General features: G+C 41.2%; 1 protein-coding gene across 1 annotated transcript in view; it reads left to right on the top strand.

Annotated features, from left to right (window-relative positions):
* Positions 1-13,428, top strand: part of chrm3a (cholinergic receptor, muscarinic 3a) — an 89,964-nt gene that overhangs the window by 13,438 nt on the left and 63,098 nt on the right. The gene's annotated exons all lie outside the window — the stretch shown is intronic.

The raw sequence follows: 13,428 nt of genomic DNA, 5'->3' as shown, positions 1-13,428 counted from the left end.
ATTTCTTTCTATCTGCCTTGCTGACACAACCACTAAGCTTTATACAAATGATTGCGTAATGACGTCAAAAATATGCAAATGAGCGTATGACGTCATCTAGCGACTTTTAGCGACTTTTGGAGCTGGTGCTAGTGACTTTCATTGGAAAAGAGTTGGCAACACTGCAGGCAAGCGGGCCACGGCTGTTTACAACGTGTAGCCTGTACAGCGGCCGTAGTCGACAACGGTGAGTTATGAGAGGGGGGGCTGTAAATCAAGAGAGGACCGTGAGTTTGCAGTGAACATGCTGTCTTTTAGGTCTGGTAGAGTTGACTCTCGCCCACTTCTTCGTGACCTCCTTCTTCTGAATGTATCGACTGGAACACTCTGAAGCGTACTGCCCCCATCAGTTCCGGAAGAGGCACAGCACCGATGCTGTTAACACTGGCATCGTCGCTAACGGTGCCTACGGTGCTTAAAAAAATGGGCATCGACTGTGTTTTGTCATTTCAGAACCGGAAGGTGTCGGTAGTATCGGTTCTCGTGTAGTAGAGCGGCTGACCGATAGGCTGACAGTGGCTGTATCTTGGGTAATAATTCCCACTTTTGTGCTGCCCAGTGTTAGTTTCAAAACATATACTGTGGCAGACAGCATTGCACACTTCTACAGTTTGGTTTTTATTACATTTAGTTACAAAAAACATTAATCTCGCACAAGAAAAGAAAACAGATTGAAACAGATTTAGCTACGAGCTAAGTCCCGTCTGCAACTATTTTACCTGAAATGAATGGATTTAAAGCAACAAGCAAGTTTTTGTTTAATTTAGCTACGAACAAAAATGTTTGCCATTATAACAATTTAACAGATGCTATAATTATGCAATCATTTTAGCACAGAGTGGCTTTAAAGTGGCCATATTATGCTCATTTTTAGGTTCATAATTGTATTTTGAGGTTGTACAAGAATAGGTTTACATGGTTTAATTTTCAAAAAACACCATATTTCTGTTGTACTGCACATTGCTGCAGCTCCTCTTTTCACCCTGTGTTCAGGTCTCTGTTTTAGCTACAGAGTGAGACCTCACACTGCTGTAACATCTTTGTTGGCAGTCGCACATGCGCAGTAGCTAGGTAAGCGCCGATCATCTAGCTAGCTGTTTGTTTCTACAACTTCAGTAGTACAAGGCAGGATTAGCCGGGAGACTTCTTCTAAACGAGGAAACACTTCCAACTTTGTGTGGAATACCTGGAGAATAGGGACATGTAAGTAGTTCTTTTGTTGATTATGGTGAACTAGTGTGTGTTGTAGCAGTGTTTTGCCATTCAGAACGAGTTAGCATGCTAGCGTTCGCATGCTACGGTTAGCCACCTCGTTTCAGCTAATGACGTAAAAAGTCCTGCCGATTTTGAACAGCTCACCTCAACCTATTCAACCAAAACAGCATGGATGTTTTTTTTTCCAAGTTTGTATGCGTGTGGAAGCACCAGAGACACAAAATAACCAGCCTGGTCTCATGGCAGGTCACGTAAATGTCACGTTATTTTTAATCTATTGATACGTGTTCACGGGCACGTTTTTCTTGTTTTTTACATAGTGGCCAGCACGAAAATGTGAAGTAATGTATTTCAATGGGAAGCATATTTCGTGGCCACAGCACGAAAATGGAAGGGAGTAGTATAAAGAGCCGAAAATTCGCGTAGGGAGGCGTCCCGCGTGTGGCATTTTGTTTCCCGTAGTCTTCCTAATCACAACCGTCCCGTTATTGTCGCGCGTCCCCAGCGGCCGTCTCCCGCCGGGTGAGGCGCCCTTTCCCTGTAGTGTTTTTCCTAAACCCAACCTCCACCATCCCGTTATTGTGGCGCGTCCCCAGCGGCCGTCCCCCGCAGCCGTCTCCCGGTGTGTGAGGTGCCCTTTCCCCGTAGGGTTTTTCCTAAACCCAACCTCCGCCATCCCGTTATTGTCGCGCGTCCCCTGCGGCCATCTCGCGGCCGTCTCCCGGCATATGGAGTGTCCTTTTCGGCCGTCTCGCGGCCGTCTCCCGCCTGCGTCCCCAGCGGCCGGCTCCCGCCATATGTGGCGTCCTTTTCGGCCGTCTCCCGGTAAAAAAACGTGCCCGTGAACACGTAAAAATAACGTGACATTTGCACGTAAAAAACGTGCCCGTGAACACGTATCAATAGATTAAAAATAACATGACATTTACACAAACTGCCGTGAGACTGGGTTGAAATAACACCCCAAATCCCAGAAAAAGTGATTTTTTTCATAATATGGGCTTTTTAAATAACTAAAACTCCCAACATGGCACTGGGATTTAGCAAAAGCTGTAAATACTGGTAGGAGTGTGATTCCATAAGGCTTTGAGCTGGTAGGATTAATTGCTGCAGCTCTTCTCTGCTCACACACTCGTGTTCGCAATGATATTTCATTAAAAAGGCTACATGTTGTCGATGACCCTGAGTAAACTCTTGAAGGTTTTTCTCTGACTGTGCCACCTCTTTCATCCTTCCTTTTTGCTGTTCATGTTTATTTAACCACTGTTTGTTTTAAACCCAGATTAGTCTCACTAAAGCTCTTTAAATTAATCTCATTAAATTTCTTTTTCTACAGAGACATGGAGGGGCAGTTAGAGTTTGTAGTCATCTGCCTCATTTTCCTTAAGCCCCTATCATTACATCAGTCACATCCTGCTTAATCCTGAACTGCTGAGAACCACCAGGGGAGTGGGATAACCCTGTGACCTCTTTGCCGCCTCTCTATTTAGTATTTGTATGTTAGATATCAGGACCTGAGAAGATATAATGAATTAACAATGATTGGCGGTTCTTTGGAGAGTAAGTGAAGAGTTTGAGTCATTTCCCTGTTATGGTAATGACCCCTCTTATTGTATCTCAGCTTTGGCAGCAAGGTACTTGCTCTCCATAGATCATAATCAGGATGTGGCAGAGGTCATTTGCATTTTTCACAATCCAGTGTTTGGGCTCCTTCTTAATTCCATGGTTAGCTTCCAAACTATCTTTTGCTAATGTGAAGAAAGGTCATCATATTACTGCCAAATCTGTGTTTAATAACTAGAGGCTTGGTGAATTGAGACCATTTGGCTGTTGAATGAACAGTTACATTAACACGGCAAGAATATTGATGAGTGCTGTTGACTCCAGACAGTCGAAATTCCACGACGATGTTTTGACTCTTTGCCGCACCAGGTGTCCCTGCTGAATATGTCTAAGAGCTGCTGAAGGGTGAAATGGAAAATCTGTCAAAATGCTTAAAACATAGCTGATCAGTTGGTCACAGCGTTCTAATCAAGTTATTTAATTTATCGGAACAAATTGTCTGGGCAGATGTTTCAAATGCACTTAAACATTATTAAGTGCAGTATGCCGTGTATCACTGCAGCTTTGACAGGATATGCTGATTTAAGCAGTTTTATACTTAATACTTCCTTGTTTGTTTGTTTACAGTTTGTTTGAACCATCCTCTCCACTTCATGCTCAGCATGCATACAATAATGCAGGTACTGTAGCCTCCTCTAAAACCTAAAGTCCTATTTTGACTGGGAGCTTGAATAACAATCCATTGGTCTCTTTGTGAAATGGTTCAAAGAGCCATGAAAAAAATTGCAAATTGCATTGCAGATGGCTGCATCCGAGGCAGACGTTTTTTCCTCAGAGCTGCAGTCACTTTTCTTTGTTTTACAGAACAAATTCGAAAGCATCACTATTGCCAAAGCATAAACATTTTCAACTTAGTTATGTAATTTTGTTATCATTGCTTCCCCACCATTTGAGCAGGAACAATTGAATACCTTAAAGAAAATAATTACAATGTTTCTGTCACTGTAAGGATGTTGTTTTAGTTTTCGTTCTTGTTGTAACAGTATGCCATAAATGATAGAAGTGCAAGTATCCACCAAGTTTGAAAATAAGTTTTAATTATGTGGTATTGGTATTGAATCAGTTCTGAAATTGTATCCCTTTTAGGAGATTTTTTTTTGGCCGTTTTTAATAAATCCATCACTGCCTTATTTGATTCCCATCTGTTGTAATTTCTTCAGTGTTTGGAGGTCTGGATGTCTGTGATAAAATCACTTCCTTCATAGTAACATCATTCTGAGGACTGCAGGGGAATGAAATGAGAAATCCCTCGTCTCTCACTGTAATATACGCTGAATTTATTTGCTCGCAGAGTGCTGCTGAGGCATTGTTATTGCAGATTTTTTTAATTTAATTCAGTATTGACAGCATTTAGTCTACTTCTACTCTACTTTCTCTTCGATAGATAGACATAATGCATGCACATTGAACAGACAAAATCATTCACAGCCATTATCGGAGCCCTGTCGTTGTGATTGTAAGGGCGTGTTCACGTTCAATACAACCATCAGTCAGTGGAAGTGACAGGACAGGGCCCAACCTCACACAAGGCTTGTCTAAACAGCGGGGTCATTCCATCTCTGCTACTACCTCATCCATCAGAATGACACATGCAGATGGCTCGCTGTACTATACATCTATTAGACCTCTAGACATCAGTGGCTCTCTGTTTAACCTGCTATGTTTAGTCCTGTCTGAATAAGACCATCCATTTCAAATGTCATGTCTCTAAAATTTAATGATTGTGGCCAGTTATTTGATTTTTCTGATATTAAGCTTTTTAATACATTTACACAAGCTCATAGGACACAAACTGTGTTGGTCGTATGGTGCACTGCACTCCCAGCATCTTAAACTACCTTTTCTCGACTTAAACATAAATTCAACATAACAAATATTTCACACGTGCTATCCCTTGGGGTCGTGACAAAGATAGAGAGAAAAGGCCAAATGGGAAAAGGTAGGAGGAAGTGATGATATAACATTGTGAACTTTAACAATGCTCTCCCTAAAATAGAAACTAGAGAAGCAAGACTCTAATCTGTGATGCTCGGCTGAATTTACAGGCTTGAAGTGAGCAGTGAACACAGCAGATTAAAAGGTTTGTGGACTTGCATGTGCAAACCTGAAAAGAGCTTTCGTATTATAGCTGGGCCACAAGTTCTGAACCAGAGGAAATTGTTTTACTGTATGTGTTCTACACAAACTGCCTCAAAGCACATCATCATTAAAACCAGCGTGTCTCTTAATGGAATATGCATATACTACACATGCTTTAATTGTAGGTTTTTCTCTGCATTAATAATTGCAAACTGGAGAAATATTTTCAACATGAACTATCAAATTTGTATGATGTCCTCTTCAGCATCAAACACCCTGCAAACTCAAGAGACTCCTAACTTTTTTACAGTTATACTTCACCTTGTACCTCTGAACATATGGCAAGGCTACGATGTTATGAGAACTCAAGTGGCTGGCCTAAATGAAAAGAAAATGGAAAATTCATTTAGAAAGCCCCAGGCTGAGCAAGCAATATATCACATTTATAATGAATGATTATGAGTGTCGAAGTTTTTAGGTTTCACATTTTCTAAGAAGTAGTTAAAAAAAAAAAAAAATGTGGATCTGAACAGCACATTTGGCATGTTCTTTTTTTAAAGCCTGGGGTTTCACAAACCAGTGCTCCTTTTAACTTTTGCTATGTGGATATGTGAATATTTTTTTAGCTGAAGAGATGTCATGGTTGGCGTTGGATGGGTGTAAATCCATTTTCCTCCATCACCAGCTCACCATTTGCTTACACTGGGCATAATGAATCATTAATTCACTGCTGTCACTTGCAGCCCACAGTCACTCTGAGCAGAATTAACTCTTGATCCAGCAGAGCAGAGAAGGAACAAAGAAGTGCAGGAGCATGAACCTCTCTATATTTGTTTCACTCCAAACAGCAAACTGTGGATCCGTTTATGTGTTGACAGGATGGGTGTATAATAAGGCTGTTCCGCTGCACTCTCCGATGCGTGTTGTTTTGATTGTGTTTTGCATTTTTATGATTTTATTGTCGCTCATTATTCCCCGACCTCCTGTTCATCTGTGTTGCAGGTATTTTCAGACTTTGAACAACAGATGATTTTCTGTTCCACAGTGGGGAAAAAGGCATTACCTTAGGTGCTAATTTGTTTTTTTTCCCCTTTTAAATAAAGTACCCTCTCAAACCATGAATAGGCTGGATTATAGGATAGTGGTTCCCAACCAGTGGTACTTGTACCCCAGGGGGTGCTTCTGCAGTTACCGGAAAGAATGTGATTTACGTCTTGCGATTTAGAGTGCATGAAAGCCAGTTAGCAAGCGAACAGGGAAGTCGAACAGTTAGCTAAAAGTAAGGGTTAAACAGTTACAATTTTTAGCTTAAATTAATGCACGAACTGAAAAACCACTGGGCACCACTAAATGCATTTTATTTATTTTTTAAATAGACGAGGCACCACCAAGAACGTAAGTGAAAGTATCTCTCAGATGATGTAGAGTGCGTTTTAATTAGTCTGGATTGCTATTCTAAAATCTCTCATTAATACCCATCAGAGTGCAGTTATTGTGGAGACATTAGCATGTACCTCAACATAATTATCTCTTCACTGTATAATAAATTGTGCCCCACAGTTTAAGTCGTTGGCATCCCACCGGACAATGACACAGCTGCAAAATGAAATAAATCATAGACTGAAATAAACACTTTGTAATTTTGTTAAAGGACTTAAAGATACCCTCAAATGACTTCCAGCTCACTGCTGATGTTTTTAGACTCATCTGTGTGCTCCATTGAGTGCATCTTTAAAGTTAATGATGCTTATGTTGTGACGACATGTTTTTGAAAAGGAAAAAATTTTGAATTTCTGAAGATGACTGCAGGTAGCCTGGTTTTCTAAAAACGTATTCCTTGGTTTTATTTTCACCAGCCGCAGGGCTCAGTTTCTAAATCGTTTTTTTTTCTTTCCTTTCTGTTATCCCTTCTGTGGTCCTGAGGAGAATAAGACTGGTTTGCGGCTTGTCTCTCTCTCTGTCACCTCCTGTGGCAGAGGCTCAGCTATTCTGTCCCCCCCTCCCAGTCACACAGGCACAGAGACACAGCCGGTCTAATTGGTAATAACCCTTCAGCTGTCATAACTGTGGTTCACAGAATAGAATACCTGTTTTATCGCTGGTGCTCACCGTGCTCTGTGGTGGTTCTGTTAAAGTACAATCTCGAAGATCTCCGTTTCGTTCTCTTAGGCGGCATCTATGGCAATAAGCAGTAATTGCAGGTGGGTTTTTGAATCTCAGTTTCACTTGTTTTTGAAGTTTCATCATCTGTAGTTATTGATCTTTTCTTTGTTTGTTTGGCCATAGTAACTGTTTACTCGCAATGCTAGCAGAGACTGAAAAAAAAAACAGTACGCCGCTTCACACACAAGTGAGTTGAAGAGCGAGTCTGTTGCGTTAGCTCCGCCTACCCTCTCTGGCACCCCAACTATGCTGGGTGATGGAAAATGGTCACTAACTGTGCGCCACTTGTAATTTTTCCCGGTAATGTCGCCACAGACACCCAGTTCGTAATACTGCAAATGCAAAGGACTTTCATCTGTGGGTTATAGGCTCAAACACCATTGTATTATCTCATTTTGCGATAGATAGTGACTTAAAGGTGCTGTAGGTAGGATTGTGAAGATCCAGGACTTAGCCAAAAAATTTGAACATCGACAACTTCTCAGTCCCTCCCCCCTTTCCGCTAAAGCCCAAAATGATCTCCTAAGCCCCTCGCCCCACAAGGGAGAATGAATGCGTGTGCATGAGCAGTGATTGACACACAGTTAGACCCCCCCCCCCCCCCCCCGGCCCTGATTGGTGCATCTGAACAGGGAGCGTTGGATTTTTGCAAATCACACTAAAGGCTGTAGGTGGTGCCAGAGGGCTCGATAGTGTTTTAAGTCCCCAACGTCGACTTCAAGGCAGCGCTGCGACCGTTGACTTCAAGGCACCTAACCCTAACCTTAACACAAGTTTTAAATTACCTGCTTCATGTAGTTCTACTTGAACATAGGGTCAGTTTCAGCAAATATGACGATGATGTTAGTTTTATAAGGCTTACCTACTGCACCTTTAACAGACATTTATGTAAATGAAAGTCTTCGAGATAATTATTTTAACATAACTTAATTAATTCTGCACAGATATACAGTAGCTCAGATCTCTTCTCCGTCATTGCTTATTTTTCAATATGTTGTCTCAGGGAAGATCCCGGGTCTGCTCCTCACTGTTTATGACTTGATGTTTGTGCAGCATTAAAAAGTCAAACAGGACAAATAACTTGTGAAAAGGCAAACAAATGGCCCAAATGTTCTTCTCATGATTTCTAAAGGCAAGTTTTCACAACACTTGTAACCTATGATTCGCTCTGAAGCGATTCCTTGAAAACACAAACACTTTTCAGCATTATGCATGTCGAATTACGGCCACAGCATTAAAAATCACCCAGTGAGCCTCAGCGATGTGTGAGAAAAGACTTTGTCTTCATCTGTGTGTTTGTTTGTGTGAGACATACAGTGTGCTCTGATTTAAGAAACCAGGGGAGCGAGTTTTCATAATAAGTTTGTTCTCCTGATGTCGTTAGCGTCGACCTTTTGCCTACATTTTTTGCATCTTTTTTTGGATGACAGAGTCCACAGGAAGTATTTCATGACTATTAGTGGTCTTTCAAGATGAAGATTAGAAATAGCTTTCGCCTGATGGAAGACCATCTTTATTTAAAAACCAAGAATATTCTCTTGTTGGTACTGGCGCTGAGACAATGCAGTTAAATTCCTTTGTGCATGAATAATTGTTTTTGCTCCATTTGGGACATTGTAATATAGCCTTCTTTATTTTCTCATTCTTTCGTGTCTCGACTCGACCTGAGCTAAACGAAATTGGGAGTGCTGTATTTGGGAGTCGGTGTTCTCCCATTTCTGATGACCGATGGCAGGAGAGAGATGAAAGGCCTAATGTAAAAAGCCATGCCTCTGCTTCTTTTCCTCCCCACCTCCTCAACGCTTTTCTACCTCCTCACCTAAGCAGCAGTGCATCTTTTTACAGTCATGAAAGAATGCAAGGGGGTTCTGCAAGTGTTCATATACACACAGATGCATAGACACGCACACATATTCTACGTCCTCTTCCTGTCATCCCTTCCAACCTCCTACTTTTTCACATTCCCACTTTTCTTTCCACCTTGTTTCCAAGGTATAGTACACTTCATGGGTGAAACAACCCACACAGCTTTGGGATTCTGAATACTTGTATGCTACTTTGTGGTATTTGTGGTGATGAAGCCCTGGATGATGGCTGGCTAAATGGGCTGAGGAATTTCCCTTTGTGCTGCAAAGATACACATCATTTGTCAAGCAGGCTGCCTTCAATTATCAATCAAACACAATGCTAACCATTAACATGAACTTCAATGAAAAGCTTATTTGTACATCAGCTGGATTTCACACATTTAGAGCAGCTCGTAAACAGGAATTAGGTTGTCCTTTGGTCGTCTGCTACCAGACACAGAGCTGGTGTTTATCTTTTTCATGATATTTCCCCTGCAGTTAAAGAGAGCAGATTTAGATGCCATCCACACGGAAACACTTTTTGGTGTAAACGCACGTTTTGCATTGTTTTGGCTGATTGTCCAAACGAATCATGTAAACGCACTGCCTGAAGATGCACTTTTTTGAAACCTGGTCCCAGGGTGAAAAAATTTGAAAACGCCGCCCTCGCGGCTTCGTTTGGACGGCAAAGCCGCATACTTGCGTATTGATGATATCATCACCACACCCCTCAACCTCTAGCCTTTGACCTCTTACCCTGCGACGACGCCTCATGACAACACCTACATAAACGTGCATCTGTCCTATGCCCACAACCACACAGCACTGTAGTATCGAAGGTAGCATATAGCTAGCTAGCTTGTGTTTGGTGTCTTCTTCTACTGTCGGTTTGTATACAGCACGCAAGCACGCTCCGCCTCTTCTTCTCCATTTTTGGTGAATTTCTGTAGCAGAAACAACGTCACCTATAGGCCTGGCATATGAAGTAGCATGTTGAATCATCTACAAATGGATCCGTTTGGACGCTAATTTTCTTGGAACAATGCCAGGGAAGACGGGGGAAAAAAAGATTGTTTTGGTACGTGTGGACGTGGCCTACTTCTTTAAAATCTGCTCTTTTTGTTTGTGTTGCTCAGTTTGTGGTCCCATTTGTCCTAACAGTTGCATCCCATTTGCCCCCCCCCCCCCCCTCCTGTGCCGTTTACACCTCCGTGCCTCCTCCTCTTATGCTGTCGGCTCACATTCAGAGTAGCTCTAATTGAGTTTTTGGACAAGCGGCCCGGTTTCAAACGCTCCATGAGAGATAAAAGAAATTTTGAATTAAGACATCAAAGGGGCGCCCCCACACACACACTCCATTACACTTCCACACTCCCCAAAACATGATGAGATTCAATGAACAGCTAAGGTCAGTGTAGCTCCAAAGGGTTAATGATGTGGAGACCGTGCTTGGATTCTTAATTCACACTCTGGACAGATAACTACCCTCAACCCATTCAAGTCTCATCCTTCCACTGATGCACTTTGCACCTTGTGAACAACCTGTTTACATAAAGCACTTATTTGAATACATTGTAATTTCATGTGGCTTGACTTAGATCTGTCATTATCTGACATGGTCTATTTCACCGGGGTCAATAGTCTAGTAATGGCAGCAGACATGAGGTAGACGGCACATCTAAATTCAGCAATGACATGAAGTACATATACTATAAGTATTAAATAGGTGGGCTATTCACAGTGAAGTGGCACATTTCCTTTCTTATGTAATTTCTCATATAGCTTTCTTAATGTAATTCCCTAATTATCTATGAGTATATAATAATAGCTACGCTGCTTACTTGGACAGAGAAAATTATGTAACTATATTATACCCTGACATCCTCTATATTTCTACTTCTTCTCTACAATCAGCACTGCTCCCAGTAGACCACATGGACAAAACACACACACCAGGACTGATAAAACATACAATAAAACATGTGACTGTGCAATTACTGTAAATACATTTTACTATTTACTATTTAATATTTACTTTCTTTAATTATATTTATTACTGTGTGTTAACGGTGTGTCTTCTACTTTTCCACTTTTCCTCTTATCCCTTGCTGCATTTCCCCATTGTGGGATTAATAAAGGATTTTGAATCTTTGAATCTTGAATCTTCTCTACTTTGGAAGTTAACTGGGGGTATTTGGAGTATGCTGCTGTACCCTCATACAGTATATAGAGATTTATAAGAAGCTTTCATATCCGGCCCTACAAGACAAATTGTAATCCACTGACCTCGACTGAGTGAAGTCAGCTAAACACAGGGAAGTGTGTGTCTGTGTGTGTGTTTGCCTACTCCAATTTAACACAGGAGAATTATTAATATGGCAATGTGTCATTTGCCCTGATGACAAAGGTTTTTATCTGAGTGGTCATTCAGCATAGATGTTGTGTCAACCCATTGTTGTCCTGGCCCAGATGCAAGTGCCAGGGAAAAGTCAATGTAACCTGTGGATGCTTATGTTCAGTGTTACTCACCAAAACCTTTATCCTTGGAACTTCTATCCATGAGGCCTTGTGTGTATTGTTAAACGTTTCCTTTATAAAGCAGATTTTTTGTCCATCTTTGCCAGTTTGCAGTCTTCTTCTTCCTTGCTTTTTGTTGTGGTGCATTGCCATGCATCTTTGCCTGTTACCGCCACCAACTGCCAATTATTGAAATAGCGTGAAACTTGCATGTGTGTCCTCATACAGTACTTGTGCATGATGCAAACAAAGCATGAACCCAGTTATAAATGTTTGCTCCATAGTGCGACTAGTGGTCAAAAACTCCACAGTGTACCTTCTACGTTACTTCTCATAGTCTTACAAAAGTTTGTCGGTGCTGTCACACACGTTTGACTTGAATTTAAAAGCTAAATCCATAATTTTTGGCCATATACATTTTAGCTAAATTCACATATATAACTGAAGAATTTCTCTTAATGACAATGACGAACACCTTCCAGCAACATTAATAACTTTGATTAAGTTGAGGTCTAGAGTTAGTATATATTAAAAGATGTGTCAAGTTGTGCATAGCAGGTTCCTTTTTAATTTTGGTGGTAGGGTGGCCTTTCTGTTTATATTTGGACTTTGAAGAGCTTGGCAACTGTCTAGTACTCGTGCAGTTTGTTTGTGAGGTCACAAAGACCTGTTGTGCTGCCAGTGTTGATGTCTGAAATGTCTGAAAGCAAAGATTGAATGAATCTTGAATCTGTCTTAAAATTGGCTGTGAAGGTGGAGACATTGTCTCTATGCGGAACTCTTTAGAAAGATGTCTCTTAAGAAATGTAAGAGGGCGAGAATGCTTTGCTTTTGGCAAATTTTCAAGGCCTCTGTTTTTCTCTTGTGTCTTGCTTCTTGGAAAGATTACATAAGTATACACAGCAAAGTGTTACAGATTGCTTTCAATGTTTTTAGCTCCTTGAAGTAGATAGGTTTTGTTAAAATGCATTACTGACAGATCTTAATGCCACTGGTCAGAGGTCAAAGTTATACTTTTTGCTTGGATAGCGAGACAGTTCATTGATTTTAAGAGGAAATTGCATTATTCTGTTCTAAGCATTTAAAAGTCACATTTCATAGTGACCTTTATTTCAAACTATCCACTCTCGCTGTCTCTGTCTCATTTTCATCTTCACCCCTCATCTCTTTCCTTTCTTTACAGTCTCATGGGCATCATAGTGGCTGCTTCTCTTCCATCTGTTTCCCAATCAATTTGGTCTCATTTCCTGCCAAATGGTCCACCTCCATGGGCTAAGGCTCATTTAACAGGAAGCATCACATGTTGAGATCATCAGCTGTAGTTATGTTGATCAGTCTGTGATCTTTTCGGCATCACAGAAGCATGCCTGGAGTTTGGCCATTTGATTGAAGTTTTGGATATAGTCTTCTACATGACCACTAGGTGTGTGTGTGTGTATGTGTGTGTGTGTGTGTGTGTGTGTGTGTGTGTGTGTGGCAGTGGCAGTGGCAGTGGCAGTTTTTTATCAGATGGCTCACAGATTTACTCATTTAACAATGTGAAGGTTTAATGAAGAAAACAGTGTGCCTGTGGTCGGGTGGCTGTCAAAGTTTCTGTGGTTTATTGATGTAGGGGCATGGTTCTGGTGATGCACAAATGCAAAATGTGTTTGTTATGCAACCCAAAGACATGTACAGACAACTTACTGTAATCTGCATACAGAGCACTGTCTGTTTAATTGTGGAATCGATTGTTACTGTTTCAAAAAACAAACATCCTCCCAGTTCAGCAAATATGACTCTTCGTTACTTTATTGCCACTTTCTTAAACATTGTATAATCTGTTACCATCGTCATGCATTTGCTTAAGACTGGTGCCTGTCTAATCCCTGGTAATGTCCCACCCTTACAGTATTTATTATCACCCATATTTCTCTTTCTGTTCGAGCTGCTGTCCTTAACCGAG

This window comes from Sander lucioperca, chromosome 15 (genome assembly GCF_008315115.2).
Source record: "Sander lucioperca isolate FBNREF2018 chromosome 15, SLUC_FBN_1.2, whole genome shotgun sequence".
Taxonomy (NCBI): domain Eukaryota; kingdom Metazoa; phylum Chordata; class Actinopteri; order Perciformes; family Percidae; genus Sander; species Sander lucioperca.
Note: the sequence above shows the minus strand (reverse complement) of the source record. Positions and strands in the feature narration are given on the sequence as shown.